The sequence below is a fragment of the Terrapene carolina genome, unplaced genomic scaffold, assembly GCF_002925995.2.
Source record: "Terrapene carolina triunguis isolate 2854851 unplaced genomic scaffold, T_m_triunguis-2.0 Scaffold139, whole genome shotgun sequence".
Taxonomy (NCBI): Eukaryota; Metazoa; Chordata; order Testudines; family Emydidae; genus Terrapene; species Terrapene triunguis.
The window spans coordinates 1,623,629-1,637,033 of NW_020664490.1; the positions used below are offsets into that span (position 1 = coordinate 1,623,629).

Sequence of the window (13,405 nt, forward strand, 5' to 3'; positions counted from 1 at the left end):
CCAACCTCCTCCTGCTGTGAAGGGAAACCAGGCTACCGGGGACAGGGAACTGCCCTCGCGGGAGACAAACGGCTCCTCTCCCCGGGCCGAGAGTGACACACGCACTTCACACAACAGGATCCTCCCCCTTCCACACACACACACACACACACTACACCAGACCCCCCTCCCCATCCCCACAGACTCACACACCCCCACAGCAAAATCCTCCCCATTCCCACAGACTGTGACACACACCACAAAATTCTCCTCCATCCCTATAGACAGCAACACTCGCAGCAGCGTCTTCGCCCATTCCCACAAACTTTGAAACTCACCATCAAGTCCCTGCATCCCCACAGACTACAACTCACAGCAAAATCCTCCCCGTTCCATCCCCACAGATTGTGACACACACAGCAAAACCCTCCCCGTTCCATCCCCACAGATTGTGACACACACGGCAAAATCCCCTGCCGCCAGAGATTGTGACACACACAGCAAAATCTTCCCCGTTCCACACACAGACACAACACAGCAAAATGCCCTACTTGTCCCCGCAGTCTGACACACACATGCAGCAAAATCCTCTTTATTCCTACAGACGACTAGCACATGTACACCAAAATTCCCTACCCAACAGACTGCAACCCATCCAGCAAAACCAACTCCTTCCCATCCCAACATGCTGCAACGCTGCAAACACAGACAGCAAAATTCCCCCAACCCATTCCATCCCAACACAACGTGATACAGGGCAAAATCCTCCTTATCCCCACAGACTGTAATACATGCTGCAACAAGTTTTACAATTCCCAGAGTGAGAGAGCCTGCAACTTTTTAAAATCCTCCTCCTCAAAAGAATCTACAATGTATACACAAGTTAAATACAGTACTCTTCATCTGTATCTGTAGACGCATATCTGATTATCAGTTCTGACAAAGATAAACTCAGTATATGAAGTGGAGAGAGGTGAGGAGGGGTGGCAAAGGTCACTTTATCTCATATCCTTGGCCAGCCTGAAGCATATGTTAGACCAGCCTCAAGAGGCTGTTCCAGCAATCAAGAAAAGCCAGAGTGCAACAATACTCTAGTCAAGACCCCTACAGTGAAAGGCTTATAAGTAAGGCTACGATTTTTGTCATGGATATTTTTAGTAAAAGTCACAGACAGGTCACAGGCAATAAAGAAAAATTCATGGAAGCCCATGACCTGCCCCTGACTTTTACTAAAAATATCCATGATAAAATGGGAAGGGACTAGGCAGCTGCGGGGTGGCTGGGAGCTCTGGAGTCCCCACCACCCGTGGGGGCTCAGAGCTCCAGGGTCCCCCTCCCCCCTCTCCAGCAGTGGGGAGCTGCGGGAGTCCCCCTGTTACCCCATGGCGGCCAGGGGCTGCAGGGGTCCCATGGCCCTGCTGCAGCGAAGGGAGCTGCGGGTGTCCCCCTGCTGCCGCAGCAGACAAGAGCTACGGGATACCCTCCCTGTCTGCGGTGGCTGGGAGCTTGGAGGCCCGCTGCCTCAGGCGGCAGGAGTACCTCACAGCTCTTTGCTGCTGCAGGAGGCGGCAGGACCCTGCAACTCCCAGCCACCGGGGCAGAAGTCATGGAGATCTTTGGAAGTCAGAGATTCCATGACTTCCGCGATCTCCATGACAAAATCATAGCTTTATTTATAAGTGAATGGCATAGAGCTGCTACGCTGGCTCTACACCACCCAGGGAAGCCCCTGGGAAAAGAGAGAATCTTTGGTGGTCATATCCAGCAAATTTAGGCCCCTTCAGGCTGCACTGATGTAGCTGCGCTGCTGTAGCACGTCTGGTGAAGACGTGGCATGCGGATGGGTGAGCACTCTCCCGTCGGCATAATTACTCCACCTCCGCGAGAGGCGGAAACTGTGTCAGTGGGAGAGGATCTCCCGCTGACATAGCACAGTGTGGACAGTCTGTAAGTTGATGTAACTTACGATGTGGAATGTAATTTCCTGAGGTGGAATTTGTCCAGGACACTTTAGTTAACAAAGACACCTACTCATGTAAATTGCCATGGGATATGGACTGATCACAAGTACTCAGAATCTCAATTTTAAGTCTTGTACAAAATCTGCAACAATTCTACTGCTTTGTAAGAATATTGGTGTCATCAGCTAGTTGTTTTTATGCATTTTTTTAAATAAGAGAAGCAAAGCAACAAACAGGACAGACAAAATTGCTAGCGAAGCATGGCCAATTTTATAATGCTTTCATTGACACAAGCTGATACTTATAGTGCAATATACATAAAATAATCTTTTTATGATAGATATACTTTCCCGTTGTAGATTTTTAGTATTGGAATGACAGTGTTATCTCATGATTGGAGCAGGGCACTGCAGAACTTCTAAATTCTGTTCCTAGCTCTGACACTGGCATAGATCTTGAAAAAGGTCCCTTAAACCTCCCTGTCCCTCAGTTTACCCATCTGTAAAATGAAATGACACTGACTTATTTCACAGTGGTTTTGAGTTCTTATACACTTCTCAGCATGCCAGCTCCATGGTGTGGAGCACACATTCCCAAAATGAAGGACAATAAGGGACACTCACTTGTGCAACAAAAATCACAATGTGGGGCCTCATTTTCCAGCTTTTGTCTCACTTCACTGCCCCTGAATGTTTATGGACAATAACCTTCCAGTTTCTATTCCCATTCTCCATTGCCTCTCATTTTCCCTCTATCACTCCATAGTACCAAAAAATTCACCTCTTCTCTTCATACTCCATTTTCCCTCAAATGTTCCCTTTTCTCCACCTCTTTCCATTTCCTTCAAACATTCATTAACCATCTAGCCTCATTATTTTAGGCAGCCAAAGGTTACTAGACATCCTCTGTGGTCCCCATCAACAGACCATGAGCCCTCACCCAGAAGAAAGATGTATGGGCAGCATCAGCCTGGAGTTAGCCTGGCTCTTGAAGGGCAAAAATACACAACGAGAAAGAGCTATGAAAAAGCATGTCAAGATCTAGAGACATTAATGCATTTGCTTATGAGGAATACAGTTGGTTAGTGTTCTCAGGAAACAGCTTGGATTTGAAGTTTGCTTCAGAAATGACAAGTCTTCATCCATGAATTGGTACAGTTCATCTGGTGTTAGGGAGATACAAATTAGTTAATTAGCTCTTTTTGCTAATTCAATTATCTGTAACCAAGCTCCTTATCTTTTTGCGTGTTGGCAATAATGATTGATTAACTCTTTTTCCCTGAAATGTAACAATGGGTAGACATCTTTAAATAGTGAATCATCCCTGAAAAGTGACTGTATAAAAACTGTACCTTCTGACTCAGAAGTACTCCTGGTATGTACTCAATACTATCTTCTGATTTTAGTGACAAAAATAATTTTTTACTGGTTTTTATTCCTGTTAGCACTGCAGAGACAACACAGCTTTGGAAGTGGGAATGGAATTCTACTCCTTGTGTACCATCAACAAAATCGTTTACTAAGGGCAGGTCTTCACTACGGGGGGGGGGGGTCGATTTAAGATACGCAAATTCAGCTACGCAAATAGCGTAGCTGAATTCGACGTATCGCAGCCGACTTACCCCGCTGTAAGGACGGTGGCAAAATCGACTTCCGCGGCTTCCCGTTGACGGCGCTTACTCCCACCTCCGCTGGTGGAGTAAGAGTGTCGATTCGGGGATCGATTGTCGCGTCCCTATGAGACGCGATAATTCGATTCCCGAGAGGTCGATTTCTACCCGCCGATTCAGGTGGGTAGTGTAGACCTAGCCATAATCATTGCACTGTGCAAACCCATTGAAGATAATGGGTCACATAAGTAAAATTTGGCTTGCAGAACTGATGATCATATATTATATGAGAAGGAAAGAACCCATTTGACTCTCACAACCCAGAGTGAATTCTGCAGGAGTGGCATTTAAAAGAAACATCTTTTTACTTCTAAACTGAGTACAGTTGACTTGGAAATTATTGAGATGATAAAACACAAACATCCCAGAATGGCATTTTTACAATCACTTTTCAAAGTAGAACAGCACTTTTCAAATTATTATTTTCAAAATAAATATGTAAGAGAACATTTCCTTTAAGACTGGGTGGCTATGAAAAAGGAGTTCTGCTTGGCCAGTGCTATAGAAATTGGGAGACGTTAAACACAATCAAGATATGTGGAAACAAAGTCGTAGAGTATGAATGCAAAATGTATAGAGCCCTCTGCAATGTTGTCATATTGCTATAAAATGAAATGAAAGCAATCCTCAGAATGGCCATTTCCTTGAAAATAGAAAACTGTAGATTTCAAAATGACTAAGCATATCATACTCATCTGGAACAACTGTGAACACTGGCAAGGTTTGCTGCATTGGAAGATGTGAGTCCCTTCCATAAGCAAGAAGGGATATTACTGTGCAGGAACAGATGGGAAGGAGTCTGAGGAAAGGAAGAGTGAATGGGGCCATAGAAACAAATATTATTGGTGTCAAGTATCAGAGGGGTAGCCGTGTTAGTCTGGATCTGTAAAAAGCAACAAAGAGTCCTGTGGCACCTTATAGACTAACAGAAGTATTGGAGCATAAGCTTTTGTGGGTGAATACCCACTTTGTCAGACGACTGACAAAGTGGGTATTCACCCACGAAAGCTTATGCTCCAATACTTCTGTTAGTCTATAAGGTGCCACAGGACTCTTTGTCAAATATTATTGGGTTACTAATTCAACAGGAAGCGTACTGCAGTAAAAGATATGCAACTGCAGCTGCTAAGATTCTGCAGTGCTAGCAGGCAAGTAACAATGACTCAACAACCACTTTTAGATTTAAGACAATGCACTACTAACAAAATTAAAACCTTTTAAAATGCAGTAAGCATTGCACATTTGTTTTATACCTAATTTCTAAGCCAATTCCTTAAGTATTTATAACAGCATTTTTTTAAAATTAAATGTTTAAACATTTCAAATTAACTAGAGATGACTGACTGTACTAATCAGTGAAATCTTTGTCTGACGTATGCTTTACTGAACAGCAAACTATAGTACCATATTTACTAATCTAATTTCAAGAAGCCTGAGAATAAATCTACCACTCTCTGATGACACATGCACACTCTTTTTAGGGAAAAAACTGGAAAAAGTTGTAATCAAACCATTAGTTTGGATTATACAAAGCCAGATCATTTATAGACTAAATTCTGCCCTTATTTGTTCCCTGTGGATCCCCACTGACTGCAGTTAAGGTGGAAGAGAAGATGCATGAAGGCAGAATTTGGATCTAAGTTATGCCTTACTTGAACTGCTTCAATAACAGCAAACAAACGAGAAAGCTCATTTTCTTAAAGAAAAAAAAGAAAGGAAAATCATAAAGATTATATTTGTGGTATATTTACTTTTAATAATAAAGGACAGAGTCTGGGTTGTGAAAATGTCTGATTTAAATAAGGTTTCTGGCTTTTACCTGGTTTGTTACATAATTTAAATCTTTTTGCTGAAAACATTTATTATGGGTTACTCCATTTTATGTGTAATCAATATTCCTAGTCTGCATGCACTCATCATATCATCATATGGTTCCATTATATTCAGATGCTGAGCCACCTCTAAGTGGTTGTGGCACTGATAAAATATATAATGAAGGTGGAAGCTTTGTTCCTCTTCCTTTAAGGAGCTGATGCACTTCTAAATGCATGTATCCATGCCCAAATACTAAAAGTATGGATGCATTAGAAGTACTACTACTACAAATAATAATAATAACAAAAAGATTTAAGGGCAATGGCTAGCAGTAGTTTTTCCTTTCCACTACATGGTTTTTTGCTGTCTCAGTTACATATAACTGACAAGGGAGCAATAACTATTTATATTTTAACATAAGCTACCTCCTTGATGGCAGATTACAAATACCAGTGGAGAGTGTTTAAGAGATCATAAATCTTGTTTCACTTTACTACCAGCATACAAAATAAAAAGCAGAGCAACGGGGCACAAATCAGTATAAAAAAATAAAAACCTTCTAGTGAGTTTCTGAGCAAAAACTTACTTTCAGCTCTGACCCTAACATACATTGACAGACAAAAAGCTCTCTGAAAGTTTTTTAAGGCCCACAGGGGAGGAACTATGTGCATCCCTAACTATGGAGCAGTTAATGTATCTCCATAACAAATATTAAATTGCTGAAAATCACGAGGTTTATTTATTCAAATAAGCTCAAACAACAACAAACACCTAGTAAAAAAGACTTGATGTTCCAAATTATGCAAAAGATCAAACCACCAGAATGGAGGATAAAAATAATTTCATAAATTGCTCTTTGGAATATTGTTTTGGGAGAGATTGTAGTGCTGCAAGTAGTGTAGCTAGCATACATTTCCTGTCTATAATACAAAGTATTGTTCAGGCCCATTTTCTATGATAATAACAGCCGCGAAATGACCCTTTCTGTTAATGCTTCAAAAGTAGGTCTACACTGCAGGCTTGCCACATATTGTGCTGTGCATTTTTGTCCAAACTACTGTATTATCCCCACTCAAAGCCATGCCATTCCCACAATTTCCTGTATCTGTATCTTCTGGCCCTTCTGCCTATTCGCTTCAGAGTCACCCTCTATGCACTGCTACCTGCCAGTTCACATACCCTTGCTTGGAATTTATTTCATTTTCCACATCCTGCTCTAGTTTCTGAACAATTCAGTCCAGCTCCATCTTCCATAGAAGATGCTAGCATGCTGTTAGCTGGCTGGAGGAGCACATGGGAGTTCGAATTAACCTCAGGTGCAAGAAGCCTCCAGACCATGATCATAAAAGGAGCTCCAAAAATATACATCTCTATGAGACCATCTCAAAGATACTGGGAGATGTGGGCATCCACCAGACTGGTGGGTAGTACAGGGAGCAGATGAAGCAGCTATCCCACAAGGCCAAGAATGGACATGGCAGGTTTGGCAACGTTAGTGTTCACTGCTGCTATGACCAGGGTTGCCACTGCCCCAAGCACAGAGCCCACCATCACCTCTGACATGCTCCTGAACTTGGATGGCCTTGTTTTCAGCCTGGTGGAAGAGGGGTATGGGGGGTAGCAGCAGATGAGACCATGGCAGAGGCTCAGTCCCAGGAACAGACAGCAGAGTTCAGCCAGTTGGGCTTGTGGACATTGAGGGTCTATTTTTGCAGCTGGACCTAGGGAACAGCCTGGAGAGTATGCAGCACAGGGTCAGTATCTGAACTGAAGCCTGGTAAGTGTTACCTGCCATATTTGTTATTGTCGTGATGAAAAATGTGCTTTTAAGAGAGAGGGATTTACAGGTTATGCTCAACAAAACTATCATTATGGAGGATGGTGCATGTAATAGAGTGTGTTTTGCTTCGACTGAGGGTGGATGTGACACACTATACCTCAGGGGAACACTCTGTAACCCCCATATTCATCATTTGTATATAATTGTGATATTTCATATAAAGCATGCCGTGTAAGGTATTATGGGAAAGGCTATGATCTATTAAAAGACATTGTTCTATCTAAATATGTATATTATTAGTGCATATGAAGTTATAATTGTAATATATGGAGATATCCTATCTCCTAGAACTGGAAGGGACCCTGAAAGGTCATTGAGCCCAGCACCCTGCCTTCATTAGCAGGACCAAGTACTGATTTTGCCCCAGATCCCTACGTGGCCCCCTCAAGGATTAAACTCACAACCCTGGGTTTAGCAGGCCAATGTGCAAACCACTGAGCTATTCCCCCCCCCCCCCCCGATTGTGTTGTTGTTATAAGATTGTGTTGTTGGTTTTCACTAAAATATGCTGTGAGTTAGGAAACCGTCCAGATATTAGCTCCTCAGAAAAAACAAGGGAGCTAACCAATGCCCGGACAGGTGTCGAACAACCATCAGCAGCCATTGTCCAACAAGGGAGTTACAATTCAATGACTCACTTGCATAAGGCCATACCAGGGGAATTGCTCAACCTTGCCTGGTGACTCAGCAATGCCCACCAGACATACCTGGACTTGTTTTCTCCAAGCACATGGAATGAGGATGTAAAATAGAGGACAGAGGCTCCATGATTTGTCCTGTCTCTTCCCCCACCTACGCTGAAGGCAACGAGAACACTGGAGCTGAGGAGAGTGGTCCCAAGGCTAACAGGGAGAGCCTGTGTATGAAAGACTGTACCCAACTGCAGTATCTAGTGGTGTGAGAAAAACTGCTTAGTCCAGATATTGCTTAGTCTAATAAGGTTGAGAATTTAGACTGCGTGTTTATCTTTTATTTTCTTTTGGTAACTACTCTGACTTTTTGCCTATCACTGATAATCACTTAAAAACTATCAGTTTGTAATCAATAAACTTATTTTAATGTTTATCCTTACCAGTTAGTTTGACTGAAGTGCTTGGTAAATCTGCTCAGGTTACAAAGGGTGGTGTATGTCCCCTTTCCATTGATGAACTGGTGAACCAATACATAAAATTGCATTGCTCAAGAAAGGGTCTTGAGCAGTGCAAGATGGTATATTCCTGAGGTACAAGGCTGGGTGCTCGGGGGGATTTGGCTGGTGCCTTTCTCTATGTGATTCATGAGTGGCTCTGGGATCATTCATGTAATCTAGATGGGTGTGGGGTTCCAAATGCGGTTGTACCAAGTGGTAACAGCACCTGGAGGGGTTTGCTGCTTGTCACCAGTAAGGCATTGTTAGAGACAACCCGGAACAGTGAGTTAAGGGGGCACAGTGTCCCACAGTCCCACAGTTGTACCTCGGGGATCCTGTCACAATGAAGCCATAACATTTCCATAACCTACTTTCTTCTTGTTCCTTCCCATCAGCATGTGCGATCCAAGAAGAATGCCGAGTGAAGGGAAAAAAATTAAAACACATAACTAGCGACTCTTTCAGCCTATCTTTGCAATTTAAAAAACATGCAAAACAATTAAAGGGTTACAAACCTAGCAGAAATGAATGCATAGCTTTGCAACTACTGCTCTTCTGTAACTCGGTCACACTAATGATGTAGAGTTATACCTTGATTAGCAGAGCACTTTCCCAGACATCATGGATTATAAGTCCCTTGGACTTGTACAAAGTGGTAAAGTCCCTTTAGGACCTCAGTCCTTGTCCTTTTAATTCTTTCCATTTGCAGGACACTACCTGGGTCCCGGTCTATGGTGGAGGACAGCACGGGAGAATCCACACTGCTGATACCAAGCCTCTGCATCTTAGTGTAGCATCCTGTTAATGTTCACTCTAATTTCCCTCCACTCCTGACAGATGATGCTTGAAAAATTTTCAAGAAGTTGGAACTCTAGTTAGTCAGTCAGATTCCGGCAAACTTGCTAGGGCAACCATGGTAATTTACTAAACCTTTCCCCCTGTTCATATGCTGCTCAGTACCACATACTAAAAAATCTCCTTTTCATAAACAGATGGGATCCCACCACTAGCCTGGACAACTTCCTTTTTCCATTTTGGTACTTCTGAAATATTTATGTCTCCTAGGGTTTCCCCAGCCTGAAACATTGTCAGAACCAATTCTGGTAACAGTGCCCTTTTTACAATTTCACCCCATCCTCTCTCAGCCAAACACAAATTTAAAAAAATAAATTAATATATAATTCTTACCACAGTGAGTCCATGGACTGCCTATGTTAGCAGGAGGTTATGAACAAGACAATGCATAAAGAAGTAAGAGAAGCACTCCAAAATAATAAAAAGTTGCAATCTGGCTTTATGTTGATGCAGAATGTAAAGTGGGGGGATTCTTTCCTCTCCTTCCTCCCCGTACCACAATGACAAAGAAAAAAATATGCTCCTTCATTGTCTTGGCAAGCGTTTTCACCTTAGGTGGACCAACCTTCTGAGCCAGAACTCTGGAGGACAGGATTGTCCAGAAGCAGGGGAAACACAAGAGGGCCAAGGATGAGATGTTTGGCGGTGTGGTCTGCACAAGTGAAGAGTACCTGGAGCTCCAGAGTGTGAAAGAGGAACAGGACATGCAAAGGGAGGAGAGACTGCTCAACAAACTCCTCAAGGAAGAGCAGAGGAATAGAGGACAGGACCATCTGCTCATGGAAAGGCTGATCAACTTGGTGACCAACAGGGTGCAGCTGCCAGCTCCAGTACCATCTCCACAGCTGCGCCCTTTGACAGCTTCACCGATGCCCATAGAATCTCCTCCATGGTATCACATCCTGCAGCCAGTGCAGGCACTGGAAAACTCTAGGGTTGGCTGAGTCATTGACAACTCTATGAACTGGAGTGGACAAATGTACCTGTGCTCTCCATCCCCATGCAACCTACAGCCCCATACAATCCTTTGCAGCCACATGCAAACCAGGCAACACATTTTGCCAGAGGGAAGGAGAATAGGAGGAGATCTACAGACAGCTGCTTCCACTACCAGTGAGACTGACTTGTGAGGCTTGGAGTTTGGGGTTCATACAATTTCATTGTTTTACTCTGATTTTGAATGTTTTGCACAGACACACGTACACTTCTCTTCACACTGCACACTTGTTACTTCCTACTTGTGAAGAGGAAGCTGTTACGCCTGTAATGGTTTAACTTTTTTTTTATTCAGTTGTTTGGTTAATAAATTGGTTTGGTTGTACAACAGGTTGCTGTGTGGGTTCTTGTAAAGGAAGGTGGACCTAGGAAGTTGTTTCATAAATTTTTAATTAAGTTGCAAAATCTCACACATCACATGAAACCCACAAAACCTATAGTTGCATAAAACCTGTAACAAGTTGACAGTTGTATAATACAGCAATACAAATTGATTACAGGTTGATCAAAACTGTTCCAATTATCACCTCATTACAGGCCCCCATTACAGCATCATAGCTCATTCACACCAACTTGTGGTGCAAGGATGCAGGCACACAAGGCATCACTTATTTCCCTTGCCTGCCTGGACCCAGCCCAAGTGATCAGTGCACTTTCTGGTTGCCGATACTGGGTCTGCAAACCATTAGTGTCTTGAATCAACACCATGCAAATGTACTCGCCTTTAGCCTTGCAGAGTGCAACAGGCCACAATCATATGGCCGCAGTCAGCCACACTGAAATCCAAATGGTTTTGTAGGCAAGTGCCATCTTGCCTTCAGCTTGTGAAATGTGCAATCCACTACGATCCCACAATGAAACTTCCTGTGGCAGGTCCTCTGATGTCAGGGTATGGTTTCATGAGCCATGGCAGAAGTGCGTAGGAGGGGTCTCCCAAAATAAGTAATGGGCACCAATACCCTCTTGATAACAACATTAAGAAGGAATAAGGTCCCTCTTTGTCCCAGCATGTAAATGTCAGATCTCCTCATCACCTGGCATCATGCACTTTTTTGTACTTCCCGTATTGGGGTATGTCTACACTACGAGAGTATTTCGATTTTACTTAAATCGAATATGTGGAATCGATATTACAAAGTCGAACGTGTGTATCCACACTAAGGACAGTAATTCGACTTTGTGAGTCCACACTAACGAGGCAAGCGTCGACATTGGAAGCGGTGCACTGTGGGCAGCTATCCCACAGTTCCCGCAGTCCCCGCTGCCCATTGGAATTCTGGGTCGAGCCGCCAATGCCTGCTGGGGAAAAAAATGTGTCGAGGGTGGTTTTGGGTAACTGTCGTCATCCAACCGTCACTCCCGCCCTCCCTCCCTGAAAGCGCAGAGGGGCAATCAGTTCGCGCACTTTTCTGGTGAGTGACAGCGTGGACGCCACAGCACTGCGAGCATGGAGCCCGCTGCAACCATCGCTGCAGTTATGGCCGTTGTCAACACCTCGCACCTTATCGTCCACCTTTTCCAGAGGCAGATGCTGAGAAATCGGGCGAGGAGGCTACGGCAGCGTGGTGAGGACATGAAGTCTGAGAGTGGCACAGACCTCTCACAAAGCACGGGACCCCGCGCCGTGAACATCATGGTGGCAATGGGTCATGTTGATGCTGTGGAACGGTGATTCTGGGCCCGGGAAACAAGCACGGACTGGTGGGACCGCATAGTGCTGCAGGTCTGGGATGAATCACAGTGGCTGCAAAACTTTCGGATGCGGAAGGGAACTTTCCTGGAACTTTGTGAGTTGCTGTCCCCTGCCCTGAAGTGCAAGGACACCCGGATGCGAGCAGCCCTGACTGTCCAGAAGCGAGTGGCCATAGCCCTCTGGAAGCTTGCAACATCAGACAGCTACCGGTCAGTCGCGAACCACTTTGGCGTGGGCAAATCTACCGTGGGGGTTGCTGTGATGCAAGTAGCCAACGCAATCGTTGAGCTACTGCTGTCAAAGGTAGTGACCCTTGGAAACGTGCAGGTCATCATAGATGGCTTCGCCGCGACGGGATTCCCAAACTGCGGTGGGGCTATAGATGGAACTCACATCCCTATCCTGGGACCGGACCTCCAGGCCAGCCAGTACATTAACCGAAAGGGCTACTTTTCAATGGTGCTGCAAGCACTGGTGGACCATAGGGGACGTTTTACAAACATCAACGTCGGATGGCCGGGCAAGGTTCATGACGCTCGTGTTTTCAGGAACTCTGGTCTGTTTAGATGGCAGCAGGAAGGTATTTACTTCCCGGACCACAAAATAACTGTTGGGGATGTGGAGATGCCTATAGTGATCCTCGGGGACCGAGCCTACCTGCTAATGCCCTGGCTCATGAAGCCCTAAACAGGCGCCCTGGACACTGAAAAAGAACTCTTTAACTACTGTCTGAGCAAGAGCAGAATGGTGGTGGAGTGTGCTTTTGGACGTCTCAAGGGGAGATGGAGAAGCTTACTGACTCGCTCTGATCTCAGCAAAACCAATATCCCCATTGTTATTGCAGCTTGCTGTGTGCTCCACAATCTCTGTGAGAGCAAGGGGGAGACCTTTATGGCGGGGTGGGAGGTTGAGGCAAATAGCCTGGCTGCTGATTACGCCCAGCCAGCCAGCCGTGCGATTAGAAGAGCCCAGCGGGATGCGCTGTGCATCTGGGAGGCTTTGAAAGCTAGGTTCCTCAGTGAGCAGGGTAACCTGTGACTATTAAGTTTGTTTAAAGAGAAGCTGAACCTGCCCCCGTTTCTTTACCCGGTTAATGTTGACTATCCTCTCCAGCTACATACCCCGTTCACCCCGTCACCCCCTTACAACACACGTTTAAAAATAAAATAAATGGAACTTTGTTAATGAACCCCGTTTTCTTTATTACGGGTTTCGCGGTAAAGTGTTGAAACTGGGACGCAGACTGTGGTGGGGAGCGGGCGTAGTGATGGAAAGGACGCTTCTAAACTCGAGGAATGACAGGCTCCTGCTCCTAGAGCGGTCCGCAGTGGTGGACTGGTTGTTTCAACGGAGCCTGCTACCCCTCCTTTTCGGGACTCTGTGTGTGTGGGCTATGTGACTTTGTGGCGGGGGAGGACGGTTACAGATCCCCTGCTGCGTGGCTCTGTGATCCAGGATAAGGACCGCT

At 44.8% G+C, this 13,405-nt stretch overlaps 1 protein-coding gene across 1 annotated transcript in view; it reads right to left on the bottom strand.

Annotated features, from left to right (window-relative positions):
• LOC112112900 (sacsin-like) overlaps positions 1–13,405 on the bottom strand; it is a 138,306-nt gene that overhangs the window by 80,253 nt on the left and 44,648 nt on the right. The window lies entirely within an intron of this gene.